Source organism: Mauremys mutica, chromosome 13, assembly GCF_020497125.1.
Source record: "Mauremys mutica isolate MM-2020 ecotype Southern chromosome 13, ASM2049712v1, whole genome shotgun sequence".
In the NCBI taxonomy this organism is placed as follows: Eukaryota; Metazoa; Chordata; order Testudines; family Geoemydidae; genus Mauremys; species Mauremys mutica.
Genome location: NC_059084.1, coordinates 15678721 through 15700947, shown reverse-complemented (window position 1 = coordinate 15700947; position 22227 = coordinate 15678721).

Sequence of the window (22227 nt, the reverse complement as noted above, 5' to 3'; positions counted from 1 at the left end):
GTTCACTGCACAGATTGTCCAAGAGCTGCATTTTCAGAGACTCGCTGACAGCCACAAAGCCGCTGGGCAGTTTCCAAAATCCAGCCCTGAGCAGAAACACAGTAAACTGCCACATCCCCAGGCTGGAAAAGAATGCCAATGCTTAGGCATCTCTGTTGTTAAGCCTGGGCCTGATGACTGCCCTCAAACTAAACAGATTGTTCTTTAGTGCACTGCACATCCACAGGGTAATAGATAAGTCTGCCCTTTGAAATCATCCTCCACCTACAGTTCAGTCAAATCCCCTGAACTCAGCACTACGCTCATTATCTTCCTACTTGTTAAATATTCCCTCCCCACCCCCTTTTATCTTCCCATAGGCCACAGGCCATACACCTGCAGAACTGGGAGACACAAAGTAAACAGCCCCAAAGCACTGTGTGCCTGAGCTCTCTGGGTACAGAATGTACGGCATCTCCTAGGTTTGACAGTTCAAGAGAGTTGTTTTGGACACGTTTGTTGATAGACAAATGAGTTCATACGCATCCTTAACAATTCTGTGCTCTATTATTAAGCACCTGCGTCGAATGACCTGTCTAACAGTAATGTTCCCACCCCATACCACTCCTGAGACATCTCAGCTACTTGCATTTGAACCACATCTTCTAATAATTGTATCAGGAGTCATAGGATTGTTTTGCTTGGGTGTTTCTGGCTCAGTAGACCACATATGATTAGGTTTCTTATCTTGAAGCAGAGCCTGCAAGCAGTAAAACATGCAACAAGTATGTCATGTTTCACAGTTTTAAACAGTCAGGTCCCATCTACACGGCAAGATGGAACTGAGTTTTTAACTATTTCAGGGACAGCCATGTGGTAAGTGGGTCCCTAACATAATTGATACTGTAATGTAGATGTAATTTTAATTTTGATCATTTTTTCCTTCTCCCCCCCACCTTTCTAGACCTTTACTCTGATGCAACAAGGGGACTCTAACCCCAAACTTCTAAAACTGGGTTCAATTAGATGTCAAAATGTAAAATAATGAGACAGTTCCTGATAACTGGAGCGATGCAGAGGGTAATAATGCTTTAGGCCGGGGCTCTCAACCTTTTCACACTATTGTTCCCCTTTCAGGAGTCTGATTTGTCTTGCGTACCTCAAGTTCCACCTCACTTAAAAACTACTTGCTTACAAAATCAGACAAATACAAAAGTGTCACTGCACACTTACTGAAAAATTGCTTACTTTCTCATTGCTACAATATAATCATAAATCAATTGAAATATAAATATTATGCTTCTATTTCAGTGTATAGTATATAGAGCAGCATAAACAAGTCATTATCTGTTTGAAATTTTAGTTTGCACTGACTTCACTAGCGCTTTTTATGTAGCCTGTTGTAAAAGTAGGCAAATATCTAGATGAGTTGAGGTACCCCATAGAAGACCTCTACAAAATGGGAACTGACTGCCTAGGAAGGAGTACTGCAGAAACGGATCTGGGGGTCATAGTGGATCACAAGCTAAATGAAAGAGTCAACAGTGTAACCCTGTTGCGCCAAAAAAAAAAAAAAAAAGCAAACGGCATCCTGGGATGTATTAGCAGGAGTGTTGTAAGCAAGACCTGAAGTAATTCTTCTGCTCTACTCCGTGCTGATTAGGCCTCAACTGGAGCATTGTGTCTAGAGTTGCCACGCATCCGGTTTTCAACCAAAATGCCCATTTGAAAAGGGACCCTGGCGGCTCCGGTCAGCACCTGTGATCAGACCACTAAAAGTCCGGTCACCCACCTGCAGCGGGGTATGCAGGCTGCCTGTCCGTCTCTGTGCAACTCCCGGAAGCGGACAGCATGTCCCTTTGACTCCTAGGTGCAGAGGGGGCCATGGGAACTCTGTGTGTTGCCCCTGCCCTGAGTGCCGGCTCCGCAGCTCCCATTGGCTGGGAACCATGGCCAATGGGAGCTGCGGGGCAGCACCTGCAGGCAGAGACGGCGCCTAGTGGCACCTGAACCTAGGAGTTGGCTGCTTCCTGGAGCCACCTAAGGTAAGTGCTACCTGGAGCCTGCACCCCATACCCTCTCCTGGACGTCAGCCTGGAGGCCCCTCCTGCACCCCAAACCCCTCGGCCCCAGGGACCACCTCAGAGCCCGTAGCTGCATCTGGAGCCCTACACTCCAACCCCCAACCAAACCCGGAACTCCCTCCCATACCCTGAACCCTTCATTTCTGGACCCACTCCAGAGCCCGCACCCCTCCCACACCCCAACCCCTGCCCCAGCCTGGTGAAAATGAGGAAGGGAGGGAGGGTAGGGGAGACCAAACAACAGGGGATGGAGTGAGCGTGGGGTGGGGTCTCGGAGAAGAGGTGGGGCAGGGGCATGACCGCGGGGCAAAGGTGTTCAGTTTTCTGCAGATAGAAAGTTGGCAACCGTAATTGTGTCCAGTTCTGGGTGCCACATTTCAGGAAAGCTGTGGACAAATTGGAGAAAGTCATTGCAACAAAAATGATTAAAGGTCTGGAAAACATATGAGGGGAAGACTGAAAAAATTGAGTTTGTTTAGTCTGGAGAGAGAAGACTGAGAGGGGACAAAACAGTTTTCAAGTACATAAAAGGTTGTTATAAAGAAGAGGGAGAAAAATGGTTCTTAACCTCTGAGAATAGGACAAGAAGCAATGGGCTTAAATTGCAGCAGTTTAGGTTGGACGCTAGGAAAAACTTCCTAACTGTCTGAGTAGTTAAGCATTGGAATAAATTGCCTAGGGAGGTTCTGGAATCTCCATCATTGGAGATTGTTAAGAGCAGGTTAGACAAACACCTGTCAGGGATGGTCTAGATAATACTTCGTCCTGCCTTGAGTGCAGGGGACTGGACTAGATGACCTCTTGAGGTCCCTTCCAGTCCTACACTCCTCTGATTCTATGTGATAGTTCTCCTCTATTTCTAATTAGCTGAGCCTGTCTTTGTTCAGCTCTGCAGAAGACTTTTTTTCTCAGCAGGAGAGTCTTCTTTTTCTTCGGTTCTTTGATCCAGCTGGGAAAATGAGACAAAACAAATTCTCCTAGCCCTCATGTCCGTTTGACTCAGCAACCCAGAGGCCTAGAGCAGTGGTTCTCTGGCAGGGGTACGCCTACCTTTATGTCTCTAGCTAGTTTAATCTCATTTTGTGCCTTGGCCTTTCTAATTTGGTCTCTACCTACTTGTATTTGTTTATATTCATCCTTTTTAATTTGACCTAGTTTCCACTTTTAGTAGGACTCTTTTTTGAGTTTTAGAGCATTGAAGATCTCCTGGGTAAGCCAGGGTGGTCTCTTGCCATACTTCCTATCTTTCCTATGCAGTGGGATAGTTTGCTCTTGTGCCCTTAATAATGTCTCTCTGAAATACTATCGGCTCTCTTGAACTGTTTTCCCTCTTAGACTTGCTTCCCATTGGATCTTACCTACCAACTCCCTGAGTTTGCTAAAGTCTGCCTTCTTGAAATCCATTACTTTTATTGTGCTGTTTTCCCTCCTACCATTCCTTAGACTCATGAACTCTACCTTTTCATGCTCACTTTAACCTAAGCTGCCTTCCAATTTCAAATTCTCAACCAGTTCCTCCCTATTTGTCAAAATCAAATCTAGAACAGCCTCTCCCCAGTAGCTTTCACCATCTTCTGAAATAAAAAAAAATGATCTCCAATACATTCCATGAACTTGTTGGATAATCCGTGTCCTGCTTGTGTTATTTTTCCAACAGATGTCTGGGTAATTGAAGTCCTACATGGTAAAGGCTCAGCCACTTGGGAACAGAAGATACCATCTGACTTCTCCATTAGACCTATCCCAATGAAATCGGTCAGAACTTGAAAACATACCTCAAACAATAGCCTAACAAACATTTTGCAGCTCTTCAGACAGAGCAAAACCACTTCACTGAAAGCCTCTGTGGACAGTTCAGATATGGATAAAGCCCCAGATCTAGCCCCCAGATTTAGACACCTAACGCCCATCAAAATCAGCAGAGGTTGAGCACCTAAATAACTGTAAGGATCTGGGCCAAAACATCAGCAAATACTGCTAGTTTGCAGTTACAGTTCATATTTGAACCATGTGCCTTTTATTAGCACACACACACACACACAAAATATAAAGGTTTCAGAGTAGCAGCCGTGTTAGTCTGTATCAGAGATTGTGCCACACACTCTCAAAGAAACTGCGAAACCACCTGATCAACATCCTATACAGCAAACAGGGAAAGATTAAGACTGAACTCTCAAAACTGGATACACAAAATAAAGCACCTAGAGGCCCCATTGTACCAAGCAGAGTATAAACACATAATGGGAGACAGCCCTTGCTTCAAACAAACAGATATTTGGGCAAAAGGTGTAAGGAGAAACAGAAGGTGAAGTAACTTGCCCAAAGTCACACTGCAGTTTAGTAGAGTCAGAAATAGAACCTAGACCTCCTGGATCCCAAATCACTGCTCTGTCTTTCAGGGTGAAAAACTTCTCAAAGCCCTAGTTAAAAGTCCAAGCTTTAGTTTTAACTCTGAATTTTCTGGCTATGGAGATTTTAAATCAGATCCTCATTATTATAATTATCAGAACTCTTATGTAACATAGTTGACCAATGAATGAGCTATTATATTAGACTCCAAGACACAGATTTTATTGAAAAGGGGCCAGCAATCCATGTGTATTTGTGCACCTAAATTTGCACTCACAATTATCCCAATTGTGGGTATAAATTGGGTATTGGTGCATGCAAGTTGAGTTCTTTGACATTTTAAAGACTTTCTGCACCTGGGAAGCAATACTTTTTTAAACCTCTGCCCCTAAGTATAAGAAGCCAAGTCCTGGAGTTCTTATTCAGTCTTTACCTAGTTAAAAATTTCACTGAAGTCATGTGACTCCATGAGAATAGAGGAAGGCCTTCAGGATTTTGGCCAGTAAATAAGCAGAACGGCTGGTATAACAGATTGGTTCTGGAAATAAGTAAGGTTTCAGACAAAACCTTTGTTACTGCAATAGCTCATTTACTCGTACAAGTAGGTTTTGTTCCTTTGGGTTGACGGTAACACTTTCCAGTTGGTATCAAAGTACTCTCAGAATGTGCTCCCACAGTCCTCTGAGTAGTGGCTCCATATCATGTGCCATACATGGCTACTGAGGTCAGTGGACCTTCACAATCCATTAACAACAGCAAAAGGTGGTAGCTCAGCAGATGGCCATGGAAGTCTCACTGCCTTTATGCCCTTGATTGAGGCTGAGTTGCACTGAGTTTCCAGCTGTGGTGCTTTTGCAGCTAGTGCACATGAAATGCCTAGTCAGCAAAGTACAAAACCCCAAAACATCAAAACTGTATTTGGTTCCTCATTGACGAATGAAAAAAAAAATCACTGCAAATGCCAGTGACTTGGTTTCCTAGAAGGAGGCCATCGGCCGCTTTATAAAAGTGTTCTCATGGCTCTTTGTCGTGGCTGGTATGGCAGCCTGTCAATGGCTGCACACTCAAAGAGAGGTGTTAAAGCAAGCATGGAAAGGATTTGGAGAGAAACCAAAGGAAGTGCTATCATCCACACATGATTTTTCACTGCATGGACACTGGCAACCCCAAAGATCATTAACAAAGCTTTAGAACAGTAACATGCTTATGACTCTTTTCACTCTGCTTCTGCCAAGGTAAGTTCTGCTGCATCTGTAAGTCAAATCATGTGACATGACATAAGGTATCACAAAGGACAGCAGGGCAAGCAGAGAAGAGGGGGAAAAAACCCCAAACACTCTCCTTGACACTCCATAGCAGTCTCCCCTGGGCACAGGCGCCAACTTTCCTTGGCACCAGTGGGCCCCCTGCCCCACCCTGTCCGTGCCCCAACTCTGCCCCCTCCCTGCCCCTATTGGACCCCTCCCCAAATCCCCGCCCCAGCCCCGCCTCTTCCCTGAGCACGCCATGTTTCTCCTCCTCCTTCTCCGCCTCCCTCCCACCACTTGCTGCACAAAACAGCTGTTTCGTGGCGCGAGCGCTGGGAGGGAGGGGGGAGAAGCAGGACTTGGCAGCGCGCTCAGGGGAGAAGGCAGAGGTGGAGTGGAGGCGGAGGTGAGCTGGGGCGGAGGGGTGGGTTGGGGAGCTGCTGGTGGGTGCGATTTTTCCCCGTGGGTGCTCCAGGAGGGTTTGTCCAAGATCCTGTCTCACTCAAGATCCTGACAGTTTGCAGTGCTTTCTCCAGTGGAGCCTGGGTACTCACTGTGGGTACGTCTACACAGCAGAGGGGAGGGTACTTCCCAGAGCAGGCAGGCTAGCTTGTGCTCATGCTACTGCACTGAAAATACCAGTGTGGCTGCAGTAGCCCAAGCCACCTCCTGTGCTAGTTGTATAAACTATAAAGTATAAACCCACCCAACCCTCGGGATATGGACCCTGGCAGCTAGCCCAAGCTGCCACCCCGTGCCATTGTGGCCACATTACTATTTTTAGAGTGCAAGCTCGAGCCAAGCTAGTGCCTGCCTGACTACCCACATCAAGAAGTGCCCTCCCAGTGACTGTGTAGACATACAGTGCGTGTGTGGTTTTTGATGGAGTACATTCTGCAAGCCTTTTTTAATCATCATGGCAGAAATGATTCTACTGGCACCAGTACAATATGAGTATCTGGTATATCAAAATGTATTTTAAACTGAAACAAAAGAACATTTTAAAGAGGCCGTGAGGTGTGGGGGGGAGGAAACAAAACATAATAACCAGGAAAATCTTTTCTGAACATGTATAGAATCAGCTGTTGTTCTCAAGGCCAGAGAGACTCACATACCCATCTCTGAGGTAGGTATTATACTCCTTTTGCAGCAGAGTAAACTGGCACAGGGAGGTTAGTCTCGGATTCAGCAGAACGCTTCAGTGCTTCACTTAAGCAAGTTATTAATCTAAATTGAAGTAATCTGCTTAAAGTTAAGCATATGCTTAACCGCTGTGTTGAATCAAGGCCTCAAAGGCTTGCCCGAGTTCACAAAGCAAGATAGTGACAAAGCTGGACAAATAGAACCTCAGAGTTCTGACTACCGGCCACCCACTATGATTGCTAGACACTACTTCCTACAGTACGTACATATAACTACACAAAGCAAAACTAGGAAAAGAAAAAAGTATTCTTATATCAATGAAAATAGCACTTCCTTAATATCATAGGTCCATAACCTGCACATGCTGAAGTCAATAGTATGTCATATTTATCAACAAAACATTTCCTGAAAGATCAGGAATTTGATATTTTTAGTTTTCATTGTTTTGAAATGCTATCTTTGCCTGACTGGCTAGATCCCTACCTCCTACATGACTGCCTACTATTAACTGCTTTAGCTGACTTCTAGTTTTGCAAAATTCAGGCCAGACTTTCATAGCTGCACATGCAAAAATGCAGGTGTAATTTACCCATACAATTACTGTGCTCCAACATGCATTCCTGGTATTTTTACATACATGTGACCAGTTAGATGTGTAACTGATCCCTTTTGTGCATAGCTACCATGATTGCACATGCAATCCTGATAATTGCCCACCCTAATTCTGTGCATATACATTCAAATATTATAAGGCCAGAAAGGACCATTGTGATCATCTAGTCTGACCTTCTGTAAACCACTAGCTACAGGACTTCCCTAAATTAGTTCCTATTTGAACTAGAGTATCTCTTGTACAAAAACATCTTAACTTGATTTATGAATTCCCAATGATGGAGAATCCACCACACCTCCTGTTCAGTTATTCCAAGGGCTAATTATCCTCACTGTTAAAAAATTACACCTTATTTCTGGTCTGAATTTGTTTAGCTTCAACTTCCAGCCACTGGATCTTGTTAAATATTTGCCTAATACATGGAAGAGCCCTTAGAATCAAATTCTGTTCCCAGGTAGGTGCTTATAAAGTAGGATCAAGTCTCTTTGTTAAACCAATTGAACTCCTTAAGTCTTTCACTTTAAGACATGTTTTCCAATCCTTTAATAATTCTCATGGCTCCTCTCTGAACCCACTCCAGTTTAACAATATCCTTCTTTAATTGTTGACCCAGAATTGTATACAATATTACAGTAGTGATTTCACCTGTGCCAAATACAGAGATAATATAATCTCCATATTCTTCCTTGACATCCAAGGACTGTGTTAGCCGTTTTGGCCACAGCCTCTCACTGGGAACTCGTGTTCCCCTGATTATCCACCATGAACCCCAAGTCCTTTCCAGAGTGACTGCTTCCCAGGATAGCATCCTCGATCCTGAAAGTAAGGCCTGCATTCTTTGTTCCTAGAAGCATGACTTTACACTTGGCCATATTAAAATGCATATTTTGTTTGCCAGTGCTCAGCTTACCAAGTGATCCACATAGCTCTGTATCAGTGACCTGGCCTCTTCATTATTTACCATTCCCCAATCTTTGGGTCATCTGCAAACTTTAATCAGTCCTGATTTTATGTTGATAAAAATCACAACCAGTGTAGGGTCAAGAGCCGATCCCTATGGAAGCCCAATAGAAACACACCCACTCAACGATGACTCCCTGTTTACAATTACATTTTGAGACCTGTCAGACAGTGTTTAACCCAGCTATTGTGCAGCTGTGAAAATCTGAACTATGAATTTGGATTAATGTTCTTTCATCATAAACTCTAAAAACTTAAATCAGGCAATGTAGGGCTGTTTTACACCAATATATACATATATTTGCTTTAATTGCATTATAGAGTGGGAGATTGCAAACACTCAACCAAATGCCAATTCCAAATCTGCGTGCTACAGCACTGGGCTCACACGCATGATGTTCTAAAGCCAAAAATGCCGTATTTACATAGGTTATCAGTTTTCACGGTCAGCCCCTCTGACCACTGTAGACTTTTCCAAATACAACATGAAGTCAAAGCGTCACTCTAAATAGGACAATTTTCAGCAGTGTCCTTGTCCACCTGATTCCTGCTGTTTTTCCATGTCCCTGTGTGTAGGCCAAATCTTGTATTCTTAATTACTCAGTCCTTATTTAGGAACAGGAGTTTCACAGGAGCTTTTTTAATTAATAAAAATTTCTATTAAGCCCATAAAGGCTCAGGTATGGCATCAAATATGCATCATTTGTTTAGAACAGGAAGCCTTAGAGGGAGAATATAAGCTTCATAACACATGACCTTGCATGATTGCCTAACATTACCTGTATATTCAGAGTTAACCCAGCCTTCCCCACCCACCCCCCAGGATCATCCTGATTTCAACAAGGAGAACCAATGTGATCATAGTTGAGGGATATGAGAAATAAATTAATCTATCTAAGATCCAAGCAGATCTTTCTGGGCATCTTTTAGCATTTGGTCTCTCAAGAACAAATCTTAGCGTGGTGAATGCCCAGTTTCCCCACTGGCCTCTGCTCAATGAGACCATGCACAGGAACAAAGCAAGTAGATGTCCTGCAATACAAGTAATTGCTCCTATATCTACTGACTTTCTCTCTCCCCACAAGGGTTGTTAAGGCAGAGCACAGCCCATTTCATGCTTCAGCCTTTCATAGGACTTGCCAAGATGAATTACATAAAATTCATTTGAACTAGTAACTTTTAGCAGGTGGGCAGGAGGGAAAGAGCTCTAATGTGATTGGGTTTGAAAGCAGGAGGTGGTGAGGCAGAGGCAGGATGACAGAAGCAGGAAGTGGAGAGAGCAATTTGCTCTTTCCTGCCCTCTCTGGACTCCAACTGGGTCCTAGTAGCCCTTGGATTCTGTTGATTCCCCCCCCACACACACACACCAACACTCTGCTGGTAGGTGCAACCCACTTCTAGATCATGCCCCACCACTCAAGAAACATCTACTCCATCTGCTTGCACTGTGTCAGCATTCCACTATCCCTAAATAATCTCATCCAACTTGAAACTTTCCAAGGAGGGTGACTCCATCACAAGGTACGTTTATGTCACCCATATGGGCCTGATTCTCATTTACACTATGGCCTCTTTTACACTGATCTGGCAGTGTAGCTACCCACCAGGGGGCAGCATAATTACACAGACACTTGAGCAAGCTGACATTCCTTCTAGCCTCGGAAGATTACGAAAGAAACATCCTGGTTCATGCTGCTTTGCAACATGAAAGGAAATCCGCCTGGATGACACTGTGCAAGCGACCCTCTGTCTTATCCAACAACCCATTGCTGCTGGATAGCTTATTTAGTTGCTAGTTGTTGAGGCAGGCCAGCTTGCTTTTTGGTTGGAACTAACTAGTTCTGAGGAGGTTACTTACCTAAATCCCATTGAATTTAAGTGGGATTTGCATGCCTAATTCTTTGGAGCTTTTGAAAGTCCCATCTTAACATGAAGGGTAATATTTTCAGCATTGGCCCAATGCTGCTGTCTTTGAAATCAATAGCTGACTTCACGGGAGCAGAATTTAACCCACTGACTTCAGGGGAAGCAAAATTAGACCAAAGATGAGCCCTTCTGAAAGAAAAAGAAGAAAAAAAGTCTTAATTTCCATTTCTTTCTTTTTCTTTTTTTTTTTTTGGCCATTTTTGCAATAACATACATCTGTAAAATGGGGATCGTGTCACTTATTCACCCTCCTAAAGTGCTTTGGGATCTACCAATGAAAAGCAAAATAGTGAGTGTCAAGGCGTATTTATTTAATTACTACCATTAGTTACTTATGCACAAACAGAGGATTAATGAAGGAGTCTGTCACTGTCTTGGGCTCTGTTCCTCAGCACACGTTGCAAGCACTTGTATTCATTCTTTTTCTGGCTCCTCATTGTCTAAAGGCCACCATAATTTACTGTTTCTAGCCATATTTGGTGTGTACTGATGCTTGAGAGAAAAAGATCTGTGCTGGTTGCATGAAAACAAAGACATGTTGTGGTTTCACCTCTGGTTGGTTGCTGCTTCCCCACCCCCCAAAAAGCAGAAAAGACAATTATGAGAAGCAGAAGAAGAAAAAAAACCCCACACAAACAAAAAACACCCTTTGTGGCAGAGAAAATGGTAAATTTATGCCTGAGGTAAAATGTGTGAAGAGTTGGAGTGGAATTTTAGCAGGTTTCTTTAGCTTCAAGTGAATAAATAAGAGAAAGAAAAGTCTTTTCAACTGAATGTTTTGCAGTGCCTGGGGCTATGTACATTGGACACTGTCTGCAGCTGGTTTCATTTAGGGATGAGTGAAGTGGTTCAGAAGGAAAACTAGGAGCTGCTCTGAACCCTTGCCTTTGAATAAAAAGGTACCTTTTGGGGAATCCATTTAATTTCTTGTCATTATTCGCCACTTTGGCATGTAGGCTCTGCCAGAACTGCAAAGTGCCAAATACAAGCCATACTTTTTTTCCCTTTGATTCTTTTTGTAGGCTCAAGAGGCTTGGACAGTTTGGGTTAGCAAGATGGAAATTCGGGGGGGGCCAGTCTGAACCAAATGGCTGAAGCTTTCAAGTCCACCTATCGCTAGGTTCCAACACCTACTGGTGCACTAATAACTAGCAGAGCCATTTAGTTCTGTGGGAGAGAGAAATCTGTTGGCAATGTCTAGGGTAGACACACTGGAGCACCGTATGCCCCAGTTTCTTTTCACTGCTTCATAGTCAGCTACATCAGCAAGCCACAGCCACTGGAACGTGCTCCTCATTTCCATAATTCACCTCCTTTGGGTTTGGCCCCTGTCACTGTGAAGGCTCACCACACCCCAGCCAGCTGAGGGAGTCAGTTGTTTGTAACAAAACGCAGGCGTCAAACCTCATGAAAAAGAGGGAGGGGGTAAGCACAAGAGATAGATTTGGCCCTTCCTGTGCATCCCAGCCTGACAAGCTCAGCAGGTTCCTCTGGTTCAACAAGCCTGAGCTAGAGGAGGATGCTACTGCTGATTCTGCTGCCCCAGGTGCCCTGTGCGTTATCAGGGGAATAAAGTACGTCCAAAGACATCACAGAAGCCTTCACCACAGGTCCTGTTAACTTGCTCTTTTGCTGGTGGCATCAGAGGCCAAGGATTGAATGGGCTGTTGGAGGCTGAACTCCCCGCTCAGCTCTGGCAGTGGTCACCTCAGAAGAGGACTGGGTCAATGTAAAGGAAGCTTGACCTGCTGCTGCTGCCCTTTACTGCGCCTGTTCATTGCACAGAGGTTTGCATTCTCCAGGGCTGTTAATAATCCAGCTCCTTTTACCAGCATTGATCTGCACTAATACAGCATTAAATCTTGCTGATTTAAAAGGCTAAACAGACCATTTCTTTTCAGGTTGAGCTACCTTACTGCTCCCCAGAGATCATTTAATGCTATTTATGGGCTCCCAAATGGCTCAGAGTTTCATTACCACCATCCAATGTTTAGTTTTGCACGTTGAGCAGTGAACATTAATACATTCCATCTCCATGCAGATTGGTACCCAAGACAGCCAGCCAGCTCAGGAGGAGCACCTGGGTCACTTAGCACCAGAGAAAATATACGCATTGTTAGACCCACTATTGAAATCAGTGAAGGTAAAGTTAAGTAGGAGAATGAACTTCAAATGATCATGGTGGCTCAGAAAAGGCTTGGTCTCAAGAAAACATCTACCTCATCTCTCAAGTGTTTTCCAAAGAAGATGCCAAACAGGTATTACTGGATGCCAGAGAGGCTGACAGAGCTGGTGCTGTTATTGTTGTCTAGACTTTATTTTATTACTACTCAAATCATAACAGAGTCAAATGATCACATACCCCCTCCTCCCACCTTTGTAACCCAGGCATATTAGAGAGGCATGGGTAGCAACTGCATAGCTAAGATAATATTAGCTTTGCACCTAAAGCAAGACTAATTTTCACCCTCTAGGCCTCAATCTTCAAAGATTTATGCATGTGCTTAACTTTACTAGTGCTGGATTACCCCCAGGACTAGAGTTAAGCACATGCATAAGTGTTTGCAGCATCAGTGCTTATATGGCTGAATTTAGTCTCTGTATGTGGCATGATTCCTGACAGGACAGTTTAAATTTTCTGTGCAGTGTATTTTGCAAAATATTCAGTACACTTGTCCAGAGGAAATATCTAAAAATTCTCCCTGTTTGAAATGTTACAGTTTGCTTCATGCAATTTAAGCTTCCTTTAACATAAAATAGGTCATCAAAACACTTGGCATTTTATACAATAACTCATTTTGTGAGAGTGAGTGAAACAAAAGAGGAAGCCAGAAAGAGAAGTTTCCTCAATGGCTATTCAGGCAAGTTATTCTACATATGACACAGATAGAAAGACTATCTTAGTTGCCCAAGTACAAACTGGAAGTCATCTCTCCTCCTGTTATTAAACACTAGCAATAACATTGCAGGACTCATTTAATTCAGGTTTCTCCTTTGACAATCAAACTCTTGAAACTAATGAATAAACCTTCTTACAGAAGCTATAAGCTCAAGGAACAGACAACATTTGAAATAAACAAACAAATGCTCAGGACCGTAAACTGTGGCCTTTCAATGAAATAAGTAAATCCATCCAAGAATCCAATCTTTTGCTACTGGCCAACAGGATAGTTTTGTTTACCTTATAAAAAGCCTTATGGATCATATGATTGCCAAGATCATTGGTGCTTTCCCTTACCAAGTGGAACAGTAACAAGTGCTCCAGATTTCTTTACCTTCATCCGGTGGCAGCGTCAATTGGTAAGATCTGTTTTTTAAAGAAATTTATGAATTTTAATTAAAAAAAAATAGTGTATTTTTAATTTCTGAACTAGAATACCAGTGTTTCTTACCAGTGTTCTCTGTGTATTTGCATGTTGCATATTAAGGATTAGGACATTTAATAATACCCCACAGTGTGCTTTGTGTAAGAGTGCTAAGTACTAGACAGCTCTTAATCCTGGAATTTGCCTCTATAAACCACAATGCCTCCTGTAGAACCTATCAGGTGTAGTATGTCATTGTTTCCTCCCTGAGGGCTTTTGGTCTACAGATCTTTGACATAATTCATTGTTGGTGTGTGTTAAGTATATAGTGAAAGTAATAAACCAAAGAGCCTTGCGGTGCCATCTAATCAATTCCATACATTAGGCAAGTTTGTTTCCCACACTGCCAATCTAAGCTTGGGGATTTTTTCCTTCTTCTACTTCTCTGTTGAAAAATTCTGTGCAATAAAACTGAAAGTGACAATATATGGCATTTCCCCATTCATGTGGTGTTCACTGGGCAGAAAGACAGCACTCATGCAATAGATGACAGGACCTACTAAGGTCACCCATGACCCTTCCCAAGCACTAGTGCTGATAGTCCTCATTCAAAGTGGTTGAAGGCAATTTTTATCTGTTCTAGTGAATCTCTTTAACTCTTCTGCTGGCCTCCTTAAGCAAATTATCCCATTGTCTAATTGACTTCACAGTTAGCAATGTTTTCTAATATCTGCTTCAGTTTTCTCATATGTAGGTTTCAAGGTATCTAGTACACTGGCCTGACTTTAGCAGCTTTCCTTTAGGCTACATATGTTGAGGGTGGAATTTTCAGAAGTGCCAAAAGCAGTTAGGAGCATAAGTCCCATATGTGCTCTTTTCATAAATCCAACCATTACTCGATTAACCGTTTTCCTTATTCTTCTTTAGAAATAAAATTATAAGTGGGCATTTGTGCAATGCTGTGCAAACTCCTGAAGAAATGAAAGGAATACTTCATCCTTCTTAAGTTACACTTGGGATATGAGTTGCTGAGCTTTGGACATTATTGTATGTGGCTGTTCTAAAGAAATACTGGAAGGGGAATGTAGTGTCTGCAGGGAACTGAGTGGCTGAGACCTGTGAGTAGATTCAGTGAAAATCCTTAGGTTGTCTCCTATGCCATGTACTGCAAGTTAACCAGTTACACCTAGGATTTTGCACTTTGCATAGTGTTACCATACATCTGGGTATTCCCCAGACATTGCCTCTTTTTTGACCCTCCGCCCTCCATCCGAGTGGATTTTTCAAATAAGACACAATGTCCAGGATTTTTGCAGAGCAGACATTGCAGGTCAGAAAAAGTCCCGATGGGTCCACTTCCCAATTGGGCCCCTCCTCTGCATCCACAGCTGATTGGTCCATTTCCCTGCAGCCATAGCTGCCGAGATCCCACCCTCACCCCCCAACTCCCAGCCATGGGGAGGGGGAGAGGCCTGCAGGGAGGCACTGACTGGCCACTGGCACTGGGTCCTGGGCTTGCACCAGCTGCCCTACCACCATGGTAGGGAGCAACAGTCCCCCACCTCCAATTAGTATGCCTGCTGCAGGTACCCCTTCCTGTACCCCCAAATACCCCTCCCAGTACACACACCCATCTGGCACAACCCACCCAACTGTACCCCTCCTGCTGTGTCCTCTTTTGCAGAACCTGAAATATGGTAACCCTAACTTTATATTAGGGATAGGATGAGACACTAAATGGATTATCTGCCATTGCATGGACTGTAAGTAGGACAAGGAATGCTATAAACATCCCCAATTCTCAGTCCTGCTGGGATGATGATTCTAACGTCAAGAAATCATCAAGAAGAATAGGCAGTAACTAAACATAAGCCGTTGAGCTATAGGCAAACTTTTTAGTGCAGCATTTTTGCTAGAGATGGGCCAGAGAAAGGAGCCCAGATTGGGACAACGGGGTTGAATCTAAGTTTGTGCTTTGAGCTTCCCATTGAAAACATGGATCCAAATGTGAATTTTGAATCTCAATTTTGATCTCTCAGGTTTGTGAGTGCTCAAATCCAAGGGGTTTGTGTGGGTTTTAATCTGGGTTCATTATTTTTTTTTGACCATCAGAAACAAACAAGATCTCTTAAGTGAGCCAAGTCTCTAACATTTTGTGTTTGTTTTTTTCTTCCTTTCGATTACTGAACACTGGACAGCACCAGTTCTAGGCTCAGCGAACTTTCTCTTATTATATTTACAATGTATCATCCATCATGTGTTGCATCACGTCTTGCTTCTGTCACAATTATGACTATTCGTCATACAATTCTGAACTTAAACCTTAAATGTTAAATTACAATTTTTTGTCCTGAACAGCTTTCAATAGCACGATCTCCCTCCTAGACTCCCCTTCTAATTGGATGAGCAAATATTCTGGACTTTGATTCCCCAATGGGCTGAATAGTAAGAGACGATTCCTGGCTCCAAAGAAGAAGACTACAATGTGAATTGAAAAAAAAAAAATCCACCCATTCATTCATTCCTTCCCAGCAACATTCCTTGGCCCAGAGCCAGCTACCATTTGACGTCACCGTCTTAACCAGGAACATAATGTACTGGCACCGGGACAAACGTTTATTATGGAAAAACACAGTAACAAGTTGAAACATATCAGAGAAGCCAGGGGAGAGGGAGCTAAACGGAGAAAAGGAGTTGGGGGCAGATTGGCAGAAAGTGAAAAGCTTTATCTAACAAAACCCACAGGGGGGGCACTTTCATTTTACTTTGAGCACTTATGCCAGTTACACACAGGAAAGCCGCAGGACCTTGTGGTAAGTACCAATAGTGTAACACTAGCACAGTCAAAACAATGGAAAGTTGCTTACTTAAAGCACTGTTTGCTCCTTGCTGTGTTTAGTAAGCTAATAAGGAAAAGGCCCCCATTCTTTCATTCTTTTTTTCTTTAAACTGTTTCAAACCAAGTATTCCCAGAGCATTTTTTTTCCCTTACTCAGTAGCTGCTCTTTAAGTTCTGGTCATTGGGGTTAAAAATTAACTGGATTTTGTGGGAGGAGAGAGGGGAAAACCCAGTGTTTGCAGCCCGGAATTAATGCTGTAAAGCCAGTTTGAAGATGGGAAAAATAACCCTTCTATGGTCCCTTTTTCACAGCTGTAATTAGTGGCTGTTAGGAAAAAAAAGCCACAGAGTAGTTTGTCCCTAAGGTACTTCTAGCAGGGGAGAAAAAATAAATACTGAAAGTGGGCAGAAAGGATGAAGAAATAGTTGGGTGGTGATGAGACTTTAGGACATCAGCCTGACTACCCACAAACTCAACATGGATTTGGCAAGTGCAAGCTTCCCCCGTATGGAGTGACCGGTAAGAGAGATCAGGTCTTGGCTTCACTGCTGAGACTGCAAAAAAGGTATCATTTAATGGTTTATTTTCAGAGCAGTGTGGCCTAGTGGATAGAGCAGTGCACTAGCACTTAGGTGACCTGAGTTCAATGCCCAACTCAGCCTCTGGCCTACTGTGTAACCTTAGACAAGTCATTGTACTTCTGCACCTCAGTTTCCCCATCTGTAAAGTGGGGCCAATTCTGACCTCTTCTGTAAAGCGTTTTGACATCTACTGATGAAAAGTGCTATGTAAGAGGTATGTATACACTGTTAGTGCCATTTTTGTGATATGACAATTGGGAACGGGACTGAGACCCACCACGCTCTTCTAGCGCCCACATCACTAAGCTGTCACATGGTAAACACTTTCAGTTGCTATGACTCTAGGCTAGGTTTGAACCAGTGACTAGCTGGTAGGCTTGGCACTGAAACAGAACCTTTTGGATAGCTCCAGCAGAGTGGCCGTAAATCTGTTTCTAAGGATGCCCCCACACAGGTACTGATTCTGTGGGGGTGGGGAGTTCTAAGAGCTAGCCCAGCAGAGTGGGAGAGGCATGGCCAGAGAACCACTGTCCTCTGGCACTCCTTAGTACAGTATTTCTCAAACTGGGGCCACCGCTTGTGTAGGGAAAGCCCCTGGCGGGCCGGGCTGGTTTGTTCGCTGCTCCAGGCCAATGGGAGCTGCTGGGAGCAGCGCAGGCCGAGGGACGTACTGGCTGCCGCTTCCAGCAGCTCCTATTGGCCTGCAGCAGCGAACCACAGCCAATGGGCATAGCGATCGGCCGGACCTGTGGATGGGGTAGGTAAACAAACCGGCCCGGCCTGCCAGGGACTTTCCCTACACAAGTGGCGGCCCCAATTTGAGAAACGCTGCCCTAGCAGGTGTTATCAGTTGGTGCAAATTAGAGCAGCTGTGAGGCTAAATTGCACCAGTGACCAAGCCAGGCCCAGATATCAGAGAAATGAGGCCCATTGTCTATTTCCTCTATTTCCAATTACCTCTATTTCCAATTACCAGTTCCATGAACCATCAAGAAGCCCCAAAGAACTAGGTTTTGCACTCGCTGTTGACTGCAATTGCTTCACTTACTAAAACTGTTTTGTTCCAGACACTGCAGTGACATTTTCCATCCTGCCCCAGTAATCCCTCCAAGGACAGCCTTCAGCTTTGCTCATTTCCACCCATGTGTGTTCCACATCAGGTTCTACCTATATGGTTCTTAACCTACAAAGCAGCAGGTCTAAGATGCCCTAAAAGGGCTGCATAAGTAGCACACCTGTGAAGTTCAGAAATAGATCTGATTCCTAAAGTCCACAAAGAAACCTTCAGAAGCAGGATCTAAAAACTTCAGGGACATCAGATGCACAATTATATTTAAAAATGCAGATTATTATTATTAATATTAAAGAACCCTGCAAAGTTCCCAGGTTGCCATTCCATTCTTTATTGCCCTGATGTCACCACTGCTGCTACCCTTACTCAATTCTCTATTTCCTGTCACTCTGAAGTCATTGGGTCTGTTGCCCAAACCCAGCACCAAAGTCAATAGACGTTCAACATCTCTGTAAATCAGGCCAATTATTTAGATTTGGAAGTGTGGGTCTAGGTGCCTAGATTTAGGCACCCAACTTTGAAACTTTTATCCAATGTATATTAGGATACTGGGAGTGTGCATCTTTGTGCCCTGAAGACATTAAGCATCCCCTTGCATCCAAACAGCCACCCTAGTCCCCAATCCAACGAGCCACCCTGCACACCATTGGTGCTACAGGCTATAAAATTGTTCATAGCAATGCAAAATGCATTTGGATCCCGATGCAGATACTCATTCTCCAGGCTGGTATACTTTTCACAGGGCTCCCCAGAGAAGAAAATGAAGTGCGGATTCTGAATAGCAGCACTAGAGAATGCAATGAAGGTTCTAGGCAGCAGATCCAGAGTCTTCCACAGTGTAACAGAAAATGTGGTGTTGCGTCTGGGCAGCCCCAGGGAGTACAGGGTGATAAAGAAGGCTTCCAGGTAACTTCATTGGGAACCGGGAGGGCACAGAGCCTCACAAATAAGATTACTTATTTAAGTCCTCCCATATGGATTCAGAGTGGGCTCTCCAGTGGCACCTAGGGGAGTTGTGCACTCAAATCCCATTAATTTTCAATGGATCTGAGTGCCTAACTCCCTAGGTGCCTTAGGCATGTAACTTGAGGCAACCACATTTTATTATTTTGGCATGGACTCTTTCGAATTTTTGAGAATAATCAAAAATAAGCCACGTATCTTGCATTTTCCCTTTCTGTATAGTGTAACCCCATTGCTGGAAATACAGTTTCCAGAGGGGTCATTCTAAAGCTAACGTCAGTGAATTGGCTTCTCTGATACAGCAGTCCCCAAAGAAGCATCTTCAGGAGGTGCCTGCACAACTTCTTGTTCCAGACAGAGGAACTGATCCTGGGAGCTGCTGGCCTCCTCCAGGAAGGTGCTGAGAACACTCAACCTCTTTTGAAGCCAAGGGATTTGAGGTGCTTCAGCAACCTTCAGGACCTGGCCCTAAGCAATTCTGTGCTTCTTTGAGGGCAGGAGTTTCTCAGAGTTCCTGTTCAGCTCAAAAGAGGAAGAGGGTCTGGGAAAGAGCTTCACACATACCTCTGCAATGTGGAGCCAAAAGGCGATCATGCAGAGGCATACATTCCAGAAGCCTGTGGTTTTATCAGTCACAAGACCATTCCTTCTTGGCACAGCTTATGGCCATCAGACTCACAGCATTAGTAAGCAGAGTCCAAAATCCCTATAAAGTTGAGCGATTGCAGCCATCACACACACACACGTGCAGGAAAGAATTCCTGATTCCAATAAAACACAACACAGAGGAACTAGTCAGGCTGAAATTAGGCAAATATGGGGAGTAATATACCCCATTCCTGCATGGAAAAAACCCTGCTCAAAGTGGCACAGAAAGCAATTCCATGGGAATCGTAAACTGGGGCACCAGTGTCCTAGGAATCTCTCGTATGTGATTTTACCTGTATAACCAGTTAATTGAGAGTGACTCCATAGAATGTCGCTACAGAGAATTCAGATTTATTAAAATCGAGTGGGTTACCTTTTATTCAACTCATTCAAAAGACATTCACCTCCAAAAAAAGTACACCTGTCCAATTTTTTTGAAAAATTGGACATTTGAAAGACATGGCTGGTCTGTTAAATATGTATATAGACCTTTCACTCAATTTAATAAAGTCTCTAGAAATGACATATTATAGGTATTGTGACAATGCTCACTGTAATATGGTAACACCCTGTTAAAGAGAGAGATTGTTCATTATATTCTTGTATGTCTCTTTAAACAAAAGCTAACAGTTCTAACAATTGTTTTGTTTTTGATGTTTACATGGCAATAATTTGTAAACTTGTTAAATCTTCCTAAATAAAATTAAAAAACAGAGTGGCCAAAAGTAGATGACGCTGCCTGGCATTTCAAGATCTTGTCCTGAAGAACGCTGTGTCCTATCATTAGGTCATCCTCTCAACTGGAGAGAGTCAAGGGTGTCATAGGAGTTGCAAATCCAGCTTTCCTGATCGCTCTGACTTAAATCACAAGCATAATGCTCTGAGGGCAGCTTTTGGGGTTTCATCTGCAATAATTTGAATATTAAGGGCCATATTTTCAAAGTATTAATTTGTCCCAGCACTTTTGCGTGCTGGATGGATCAAATCATGCATTTATGTGCACAAATGGGAACTACCAGAATGATTTATGCGTGGGCAAACAAGACTGTTTGCTGCAACAGAAGCACAGGCCAATATAGAAAGTCCCCATCTGAAAGTGTGTTCCTGAAGGATGGACTGAGACAATCCATGCCACAGGAATATTATGTAGGGAAGGCAATGCACCTGTTCCCCAGCCTGTCCCCCACCCCCCAAGTACCTTTAACAGCAGCTTGACCACAGGGATGGAAGACTAACCAGCTGGCAGAGTAACACGGCTAGAAGTGTTCTCCAGTCCCAAGGATGCTGAGATCATAGCCACAAACTCAGACTCAGAGGCCAGTGCTTGGGGAGCACAAGCCACAGCTTTTCTGTAGGTGTAGCAAGGACTATTACTGAGCATGCTCCCCCGGAGGTATTAAGCCTCCCCTTGTCACTGTTTGTGTGGCTGTCCCCCAGCCTATAATTAGGGCCCTACCAAATTCACGGTCCATTCTGGTCAATTTCAGGGCCATTTCCCATTTCCAGATGTTTACATCTGAAATTTCATGGTGTTGTAACCGTGGGGGCCCAACCCAAAAGGGGATCGTGTGTGGGGGAGTCACAATAGGTGCTGTAGGGCAGTTGCGGGGTTGCCACCATCACTTCTGCACTATGCGGCCCTGGAGCTTCCTGCAGCCATGGGAGATTCCTGGAGGTGGGTCTGATCTCCCATGTGCTCCTAGGAGCACCCCAACTGGGGGCTCCTAACTGCTAGCCCCGGCTGGGCTGGGGAGGGACGCAACTTGCTCTTCCCCTGCATGGCTACTCTTTGGTGTGGGGTGGGCAGGGTACCTCCCCTGGCTGCAGGGTGCTTCTAGTGGCATGGGGGAAAATCAGACCCACCTCCACCTCTGGCAATCTCCCATGGCTGCAGGAAACTCTGGGGCTGGTGCCCAGCTCCGGAGCTTCCTGCAGCTGGGGTAGGTACCCAGAGATGAGTCTGATGTTCTGCTGAGAACAGCTGTGCAGGGGAAGAGTAAGTCCTGTCATAGGCACAGACTCCGTGGGTGCTCCGGGGCTGGAGCACCCACAGGGAAAATATAGTGGGGGCTGGAGCACCCACCAACAGCCCCCTTCCCCTCCCCCAGCACCTCCTGCCTGCTAGCGGGCGCCACAGATCAGCGCCTTCCTCCTCCCTCGCCAAGCCTCCCACCTGCCGCAATCAGCTGTTTCTCCGCGTGCAGGCAGGAGAACCTGCAGGGAGGGGGGAGGAACAAGGATTCAGCACGCTCAGGGGAGGGGGAGGAACTGGGTGGGAAGCGGTGGTCCAGGCTGGGGTATTGGGGGAAGGGGTGGAGTGGGGGCAGGGCCTGGGGTCGAGCACCTGGGCACTTTGGAAAGTCAGCACCCGTGAGTCCCATCCCTCCCCAGCCCAGAGTGCACTACCAGCTGGAGCCAGGGGGCAGAGTAAGAAGGGCATGTTTTTCACAGCCCTACCTATAATCCATCAGGCCCTGTAATTTGCTTATGGTAATTAAAATGCAGTTAGCAATTCAC